The sequence below is a fragment of the Protobothrops mucrosquamatus genome, unplaced genomic scaffold (genome assembly GCF_001527695.2).
Source record: "Protobothrops mucrosquamatus isolate PMUCROS unplaced genomic scaffold, P.Mucros_1.0 scaffold3072, whole genome shotgun sequence".
Classification (NCBI taxonomy): Eukaryota; Metazoa; Chordata; class Lepidosauria; order Squamata; family Viperidae; genus Protobothrops; species Protobothrops mucrosquamatus.
Window position 1 is genome coordinate 198,685 of NW_015389083.1, and position 8,254 is coordinate 206,938.

Genomic DNA, 8,254 nt, shown 5'->3' on the forward strand with positions numbered 1-8,254 from the left:
GAGGACAATCAACCAATGGAACAGCTTGCCACCAGAAATTGTGGGCGCTCCATCACTGGAGGCTTTTAAGAAGAGACTGGAGATCCATTTGTCCAGAATGGTATAGGGTCTCCTGCTTGAACAGGGGGTTGGACTAGAAGACCACCAAGGTCCCTTCCAACATTATTATTATTATGATCATCATCATTATCATTACTACTACTACTACTACTACTACTACTATTACTATTATTATTATTATTATTATTATTATTATTATTATTATTATTATTATTATTATTCTCCAAAGCGCCTGAAGGCAGGACAAGAAGCAACGGATGGAAACTCATCAAGGAGAGAAGCAGCCTAGAACTAAGGAGAAACTTCCTGATGGTAAGAACAATTAACCAGTGGAACAGCTTGCCACAAGAAGTTGTGGGCGCTCCATCACTGGAGGCTTTTAAGAAGAGACTGGAGATCCATTTGTCCAGAATGGTATAGGGTCTCCTGCTTGAACAGGGGGTTGGACTAGAAGACCACCAAGGTCCCTTCCTACTCTAAACTAATGCCTCTAAAGTTTGGCAAAGGATCTTTGAGTGGATCCTGTTTGGCCCCGTTTCCCCAAAACGCAAGATTTCTTGTCTTGTGTAGCACAGACATTAACTCTGAGGATTTTGTTCCATCCTATTTGTTAATGCCAGTCTGGTTTTTAAGGTGAGACGCCAAATCAGGTCTTCCTCTTTCGTAGGCACGCCTTCGCTTCCGAGAGAGAGAGATCCTTCCATAGACGACACGTTAGGTTTTATATTTATAATCTCCTACGGTGAACCAACTCAATCCGTCAAAGATTTTTTTGCCTCCTGAATCACCTCATTAAAAGACTTTTTTTTTTTCTGGGAGGAGGGGAAAAAACAAACAAACCCCGATCAATCGAAAGAAAGTGAAGACAGAAAAAGAGACATGCCAAGAGCGACATGTTGTGTATAAATATAACCCTTTCTCACCATCATCCAACATTGCTTCTTTATTAAGAGCCTTTCAAGATTTTTCCTGGCAAAACTCCCAGGATTAAAAACAAAAAAAAAAAGGGCTTCACATCTGCGAGTTGATATCTCGCTGTTTCTAAGAAGCCCAAAAAACGTTCCGGGAGGAAGGGTTTTTCCCCAAACGGACGTATCAAGGCAGAGGGAACGAGAGAAAATTTATTTGCAGTGTTGTCCACAGTGGGGATTTCTCCTTTGGTCTTCAGCATTGCGGCTTCGGCATCTGCCGGCTTCTCAATTTAGCTTCAGCCTCCAGGGATCAAATACTAAGAAGTATTGGGAGCAGAGAACCGGCAACAAATCCAATCTTCTTTTGGATATTTGGGGTATTGGCTAGTCTAGAGAAAAGAAGGACTGGGGGGGGGGACATGATAGCAGTATTCCAGTATTTGAGGGGCTGCCACAAGGAAGGTAAGTGCCCTTGGGAAGACCACACTTGGAATCCTGCATCCAGTTTTGGTCACCACGGTGTAAAAAAGATGCTGAGACTCTAGAAAGAGTGCAGAGAAGAGCAAAAAAGATGATCAGGGGACTAGAGGCTAAAACACATAAGGAACGGCTGCTGGAATTGGGTCTGTCTAGTTTAAGGAAGAGAAGGACGAGGGGGGGACAGGATAGCAGTCTTTCAGTATCTCAGGGGCTGCCCCAAAGAAGAAGGAGTCAAGCTGTTCTCCAAAGCGCCTGAAGGCAGGACAAGAAGCAACAGTTGGAAACCAATCAAGGAGAGAAGCAACCTAGAACTAAGAATAAATTTATTGACAGTGAGGACAATTAACCAGTGGAACTACCTGCCTCCAGAAGCAGTGAATACTACAACACTGGAGGTTTTTAAGAGATTGGAGAGCCATTTGTCTGAAATGGTATAGGGTTTCCTGCCTGAGCAGGGGGTTGGACTAGAAGACCTCCAAGGTCCCTTCCAACTTTATTATTATAATAAACTGGATGCCGTATTCCAAGTGCGGCCTTACCAAGGCCTTGCAAAGTGGGTATGAACACTTCACGTGATCTGGTTGTTCACATATTTGAATCCCACCACTGCCCCACCCCCACCCCTTTCCCAGCACAGTTCTTTCCATCTTGGGGGTCTCACTTCCACCCTACACTGGCAACTCTACTCCATAGAATCCGAAGCTGCAGGCTCCTGGGCAATCAAACGGCAAGCTGGCTGGCTGGAGAGAGCCTTGAACAATTCCTCCAAAATGAAAAAAAAGAGAGAGAGAGAGAGAGAAAAAAAAAAGATGTATTTCCACCTCCTAAAGCAAACACACTTTCTGCATTGGGTGGGACCTCGTGGTGCAAGGAGGCATTTAATTTAGCGAGCTTGTCCAGGCTGTCGAAGGCAGAACACCGTGATGCTTCCAGGATGAAAAATGCCAAGGTTTTATAGCGCCCACTCGTTTCAGGGGAAAGTCCATCCGTGTTCCTTCCCATCCTGGGATTTACAAGCCCAGGATTATTCCTTCTGCTGGCTGGAGAATCGCCACAGAGACGAGGTGATCCGGGGTTTCCAAGGAGACCCCCCCATCCCCATTTTGGTTCATCAGCTATCCAAAAAGCTGAGGAAGGGAGAAGAAGAAATCTAGAGCCAAGCCATTTTTGTGCAGAGGGCAGATTGCTGGCAGAAAGTGAAAAGCTCAGATCATTTGCTCAACTTTGAAGAAATTCGGAAGAAAAAGCAACCGCTTTCTCTTCCAAGCAGCCACATTCCAAACTGCAGGCTGCACGGTGAACATCGCGCTGATCCGAGCAAGGCCTGGCGCTCTAACCACTACGCCATACTGTCTTGGGTCCCCCCCCCCAATATTTCAAAGAGGTTGAGACTCCGGAAAGAGGGCAGAGAAGAGCAACAAAGATGATTAGGGGGCCCCGGAGGCGAAAGCACACAAAGAGCGGCGGTAGGAACTGGGTAGGTCTACTTAAATTGAAAATAAGGGCTAGGGGTGGGGGGGACATGATAGCAGTGTTCCAGTATCTTAAGGGGCTGTTGCAAAAAAAAGAGGGGAGGGGGTCGACTTGTTCTCCAAAGCATCCACCCGGGACGACCAAGGAGAAATTTCCTGACAGTGAGAACAATTAGCCAGTGGAACAACCTGCCTCCAGAAGCTGTGGGCGCTTCATCACTGGAGGCTTTGAAGAAGGGATGGGACATCCATTTGTCTAAAATGAATTTAATAGGGTCTCCTGCTTGAGCAGGCAGCTGGACTAGATCTCCAGCGTCCCTTCCAACTCTTTATTATTTTGTTATTCTGTCTTTGCGTGCATCCTGCTTGCAAAGGACTGCCCACCCAGCGGAAGCCATCTCTCTCCTTGCAGAAAGTGGGGGTGGTGGGGAAATGGCTTGTTTTTCCCCTTGGCAATTATAGCCTTGGAAAGACCCTTCTCGCGTCTGGCCCTGGAAGTCATAATTTCAGGAGAAAAACCAGGAACTCATTTGAAAATGTAATCTCTTGGGAAGAAGGTTCCCCCTTTTTAGGGAGATTCCAGATGTGCAGCTATCCATATTGATATCGTGCCAGAGGATCTGCTTTTGAAAACACTGCACCAGAGTTTAGCGTAGTTTTTCGGAAAGCCAACCTCTGGTTTTTAGAGACAGCTTCGCAGCGAAACACCTTCTACCCCACCCCCATAATTTTTTTTCAAGTCCTAAAAGACTTTTTATTGCTTTTCCTCTCTCCGAAATTGACTAACACCCCCCCCAAAAAAAATCATTAGAAATCTGTTGACTATATCCTGAAAAATGTAGCCAGAGGGAATCTAGGATTCCCAGAAATTAATAAAACAATGCGTGGGATAGATAGGTCCTTTATTCTTCTCATATCCTACTCTGGATTTTTCCCAATGCATCGGACTACAATTCCCATCTGCCTCTGCTAACGTGGCACATCAGAAGGGGAAGGCTGCACCAAGCCTTAGAGACATTAAAAAAAAAAAATAACAACAGAGATTGGCTTAAACAGGCAGAGCAGTACAAAAAGGCAGGGGTTTTTTTTTGCTGTAAGGAGCCGATAATAAAAAAAGAAATGCAAGATCAGAGAAAAAAGGGAAGGCAAGGGAAATAGAAATAAAGTGGCAGGGAATATCCAGCAGTTCCTGTGGGGGAAAAAAAGGAGAGGTTTTCTGCCATTCCGAAGGAAAAAAAAAAAACCCCACAGAAGCAACGGACTGGAACGAGATGGCTGGTGGAAGATGCTTTTACAATCGCCTTGATTATCTGTCAGGCTTTCCCTTGAGGTGTGGGAAATCTAGCCGCAGAGAGGAAGGATCCAAGAGACCATCTTCCTGTTCCCAAGTCAGAAGTCCCACAATCCATATGGAATCTCATCTGGCAGGATGAAAAAAATTTTTTTTTTAAAAAAAGCATCAAGCCATCATCGTCCGCGTGGGATGCTCATCGCCGGATATTGGCGGCGGCAACCGGCTCAGAAATATTTTGCTGCAATAAATGCATTTGAAATGCATTCTCCTTCGGAGGCTAGTAACCTTTGCAACGGTGCTGGCAAAGCCTCCAAGGGCAGGGGCAGTCTACCAGTGAACACACACAGCTTTTTCAACGGGTTTCAATCCTGGGCTGAGCGGCAGTCGTCTGGTTCCTTTTCTCCTCCAGCCATGCAATACACACCCCACCCCCCAATTTTTTGGACATGCTAAACAAGCCCCTGCTCTCTCCTCAACAGCCAAATTGACTAAGCCATCATCGCTCTAAGCCTCCTTGGAATTTTCCAGCTGATTAGAATAATGGCTTCATTAGCTGGTTTTCAACTTCTGCAGCGCCAGAGTTGGGGGGAGGGAGGGAAAGAGAAGGAGAAATTATTTATCAGCTTGGAAAAGGAACTAGGTCCGACAAAGCCTTGTGCAGGAAAGCAGGATAGGAGATCCTGCTGGAGATCCCGTTCTGGTCCACCCTCCCCTGAATCTCCAGGCGTTAACGGGGCTCTTGTGGCTGGAAAACGCAACACGAATTAAAGCTCCGCTCATTCCACCCTAAATCCAAGACGGTGTGAAGCCTGCTAGGGGGGGGTGAACAAAGGCTGGATTTCCACCCTGGGGTTTCCCTTAAGGAGAGGGAGTCCCACAGCTGGTTCCCTGCTCTGAGTGTGCAAAAGTGAAGCCAGGGCTGGCCCAGGGTGTACCTGAATGGCAGCTTACCAGCCAGACCAGATGAAGACTAGTGTTTTATTGCTGCACAGAGGCTACAGGGCTGCCCAGCCCTAGCCTAGCCAAAAAGGTTTTGGCCCTTGATTTAAGCTAGGGCCACTTGGAGAAGCTTCCCCCCACCCAGGGCTGGATCTGGATGCTCACACTGCCTAAAGCTCAGATCCCCTCAAGAGGCGGCTAGTGGGAGGGCGAGTGGATGAGTGTTTAGCAAATTTAGCTAATGGAGAGCTCTCGAAAAATCCGATCAGCTCCCAGTGGCCTAATAAAGCTGCGGCTTTAATAGGGATTGCAGAGAGAAGGGCAAACACGTTCCAGATGAGAGAGGGGCCTGTGGCAGACAGGAGGAGACGAGAAGGGGAGGAAGAAGAGAGGGAGGAGGGGGAGAAGAAAGGGAGGAGAAGACAAGGAGGAGGAGGAGAAACAGGGGGAACAGGAGGAAGAGGGGAGGAAGAAGAGAGGGAGAAGGAGGAGAGAAGAAAGAGGGGGAACAGGAGGAGGGGCAGAGAAGAAAGGGAGAAGACAAGGAGGAGGAGGAAAAACAGGAGGAGGAGGGGAAGAAGAAGAGAGGGAGAAGACAAGGAGGAGAAGAAGAAAGAGGAGGAGGGGGAGAAAGAAGAGAGGAGAAGGGAGAAGACAAGGAGGAGGGAGAAGACAAGGAGAAGACAAGGAGGAGAAGAAAGAGGAGGAACAGGAGAAAGAGGGGAGGAAGAAGAGAGGGAGGAGGAGGAGAGAAGAAAGAGGAGGAACAGGAGGAGGGGAGAGAAGAAAGGGAGGAGAAGACAAGGAGGAGAAGAAAGAGGAGGAACAGGAGAAAGAGGGGAGGAAGAAGAGAGGGAGGAGGAGGAGAAGAAAGAGGAGGAACAGAAGGAGGGGAGAGAAGAAAGGGAGGAGAAGACAAGGAGGAGAAGAAAGAGGAGGAACAGGAGGAAGAGGGAAGGAAGAAGATAGGGAGGAGGAGGAGAAGAAAGAGGAGGAGGAGGAGGAGGGGAGGGGGGAGGAGAGGAGAAGAAGAAAGAAGAGGAACAGGAGGAGGGGAGGAAGAAGAGAGGGTGGAGGAGGAGGACACGAGGAGAGGAGAGGAGGAGAAAGGTGCTGGCATCAGCAGATCTTGCAATCTTTACCAAGCAGAGCAGGAAAATGCCGGGCCTTAGGAGCAACCCAGAGCCAAAGAGCCAGGCAGGATGGGAGAAAGAGGGGTTGCTGACCAGACCCCCACTTCTCCTCCAAATGGGGAATCCACTCACTTGAACCCCCTCCAAAGGACACAGGAAGATTAAAAAGAAAAGCCTCGTGTGGCCTCTGAGTTGGGTGGGAGCCCCTTTGGGAAGCCGAAGAACAGGAAAAGAAAACTTGGGAGAGAAAGAGAATTTAGATCTGAAAACCTGAACGAAGCACAACCGGAAAGAAAGAAAGCAAAGAGAGACCATGAGCCGGAGGCGTGACGCTGCTCCGAAGTTGGCCAACACGATCTTTGGCTAAGCGGCGCCATCTTTGGAAGAGTGTACTTAATAACTAAGCTCTATAAACCAAGCCTTGCTTGTTCCTGGTGTAACTTAAGTCGCGGCTTATCTAATCACAGCTTGTCCGGATAACACCGGGGTTGGCTGGGTTTGCCCGCCGTGCCAGTTCACACAAAAGCTTAATGTTTGGCACGAATCTGGCGAGGATCATGAACTGAGCTGTCACTTTTAAGAACCGGGGGCTGCTTTTTTCCTCCTCCCTCCCCTTCTGCTTTTCCTCTTTCAGACCACAAAGGGAACCAGACAGCCTTACCCATCCTTTGATTTCTGAAAGGGGGAGGGGGAGGAAGAGAAGATTTCAAATGCATTTAGTAAACAGCACCTCATATACTTAACTCCCCTCCCCCCTGCATCTCGGCCTCCGTTTTAACACCCTTCCACAGTCGTCAGAGAATTGACTTCACAACTCGTCGGCTTTCCTTAAAGTGGGAATTAGGCATTTGTCTGCCACCCTATCCTGGCTTATAGCTGCTTCGAGGGAGGCAGGGGAAGCCAAAGGGACCAATCTTAATCAACCCCCCCCTGTCTTTAACCTTATAACAACACATTCCATCCCTTGGGGTGATCTGCAGGACCGGCTGCAAAGTTGAAAAAAAAAATACCATTTTAAAAGCCACTTTTTAATGCCAGAATCTTTTCTACCCCAAGTGTCACACTTGCTGTTTATCTATAGACGCCTACACACCTGCTCCAATGCTACAACAGTGAGGATCTTCACCATACCGGGCTCTACTGAAAAAATAACACACTGCAGCCCCAGTTGGGTCCCTCCGTGCAAGCTCTTTGGACGGAAGGGGAACGCACAAAGGCAGCTGAGGTGAGTGATGGGAGCTGACTTCAGGTAACCCAAGAGGAACCCGACACCTGGATAAAGCAGAAAAGGGCTTTGGGGCTTGGCTGCAGCGATCCTTAGCCGCGGAAGCCACTTTGGGGGTTATTTGTGGGGCTGAATCGGTCCCCGTCTTGCTTGTTTCCTCTGCTGAGTTTGGTCCAAGTGAAGAATTAAGGGAAGTCGAGACCGGCAGAGGTTTCCCTCTCCTCTCCTCCCTCTTCCCCTTCACTTTTTCCTTTTCTTTCCCCTTTCCCTCCCTCCCTCCCCCTCTCAGCCATTTCCCAAGTCCCAATTCTGGAATTTTAAAAGGCGTTTTCTACCAGAAGGACACCCAGTTTGGTACTGTCCACCCCCTACCCCCCAAGTCAGAGTTCTCGAGATTTCCCACGGCATCTTCCAAGCCGCAGCCAAGCCCAGGATGCAGCCTTCAATTTTTTTTCCTTTCCCTCTGCCTCCTTTAGCAGCCAAACTTAATTCCATCTGTTACTGCAATGACCACCAGCTACACAGGGCTCTCTCTCCCTCACCCCCTCCCCTCTCTGTCTCCCTCCCTCCGTCTCTCCCTCTCTGTCTCTCTCTCTCCCTCCCTCTCTGTCTCTCTCTCTCCCTCCCTCTGTCTCTCCCTCTGTCTCTCTCTCTCTCCCTCTCTCCCTCCCTCTGTCTCTCCCTCTCTCCCTCCATCTGTCTCCCTCCTCCTTCCCCCCTCTCTCCCCCTTCCCCCTCTC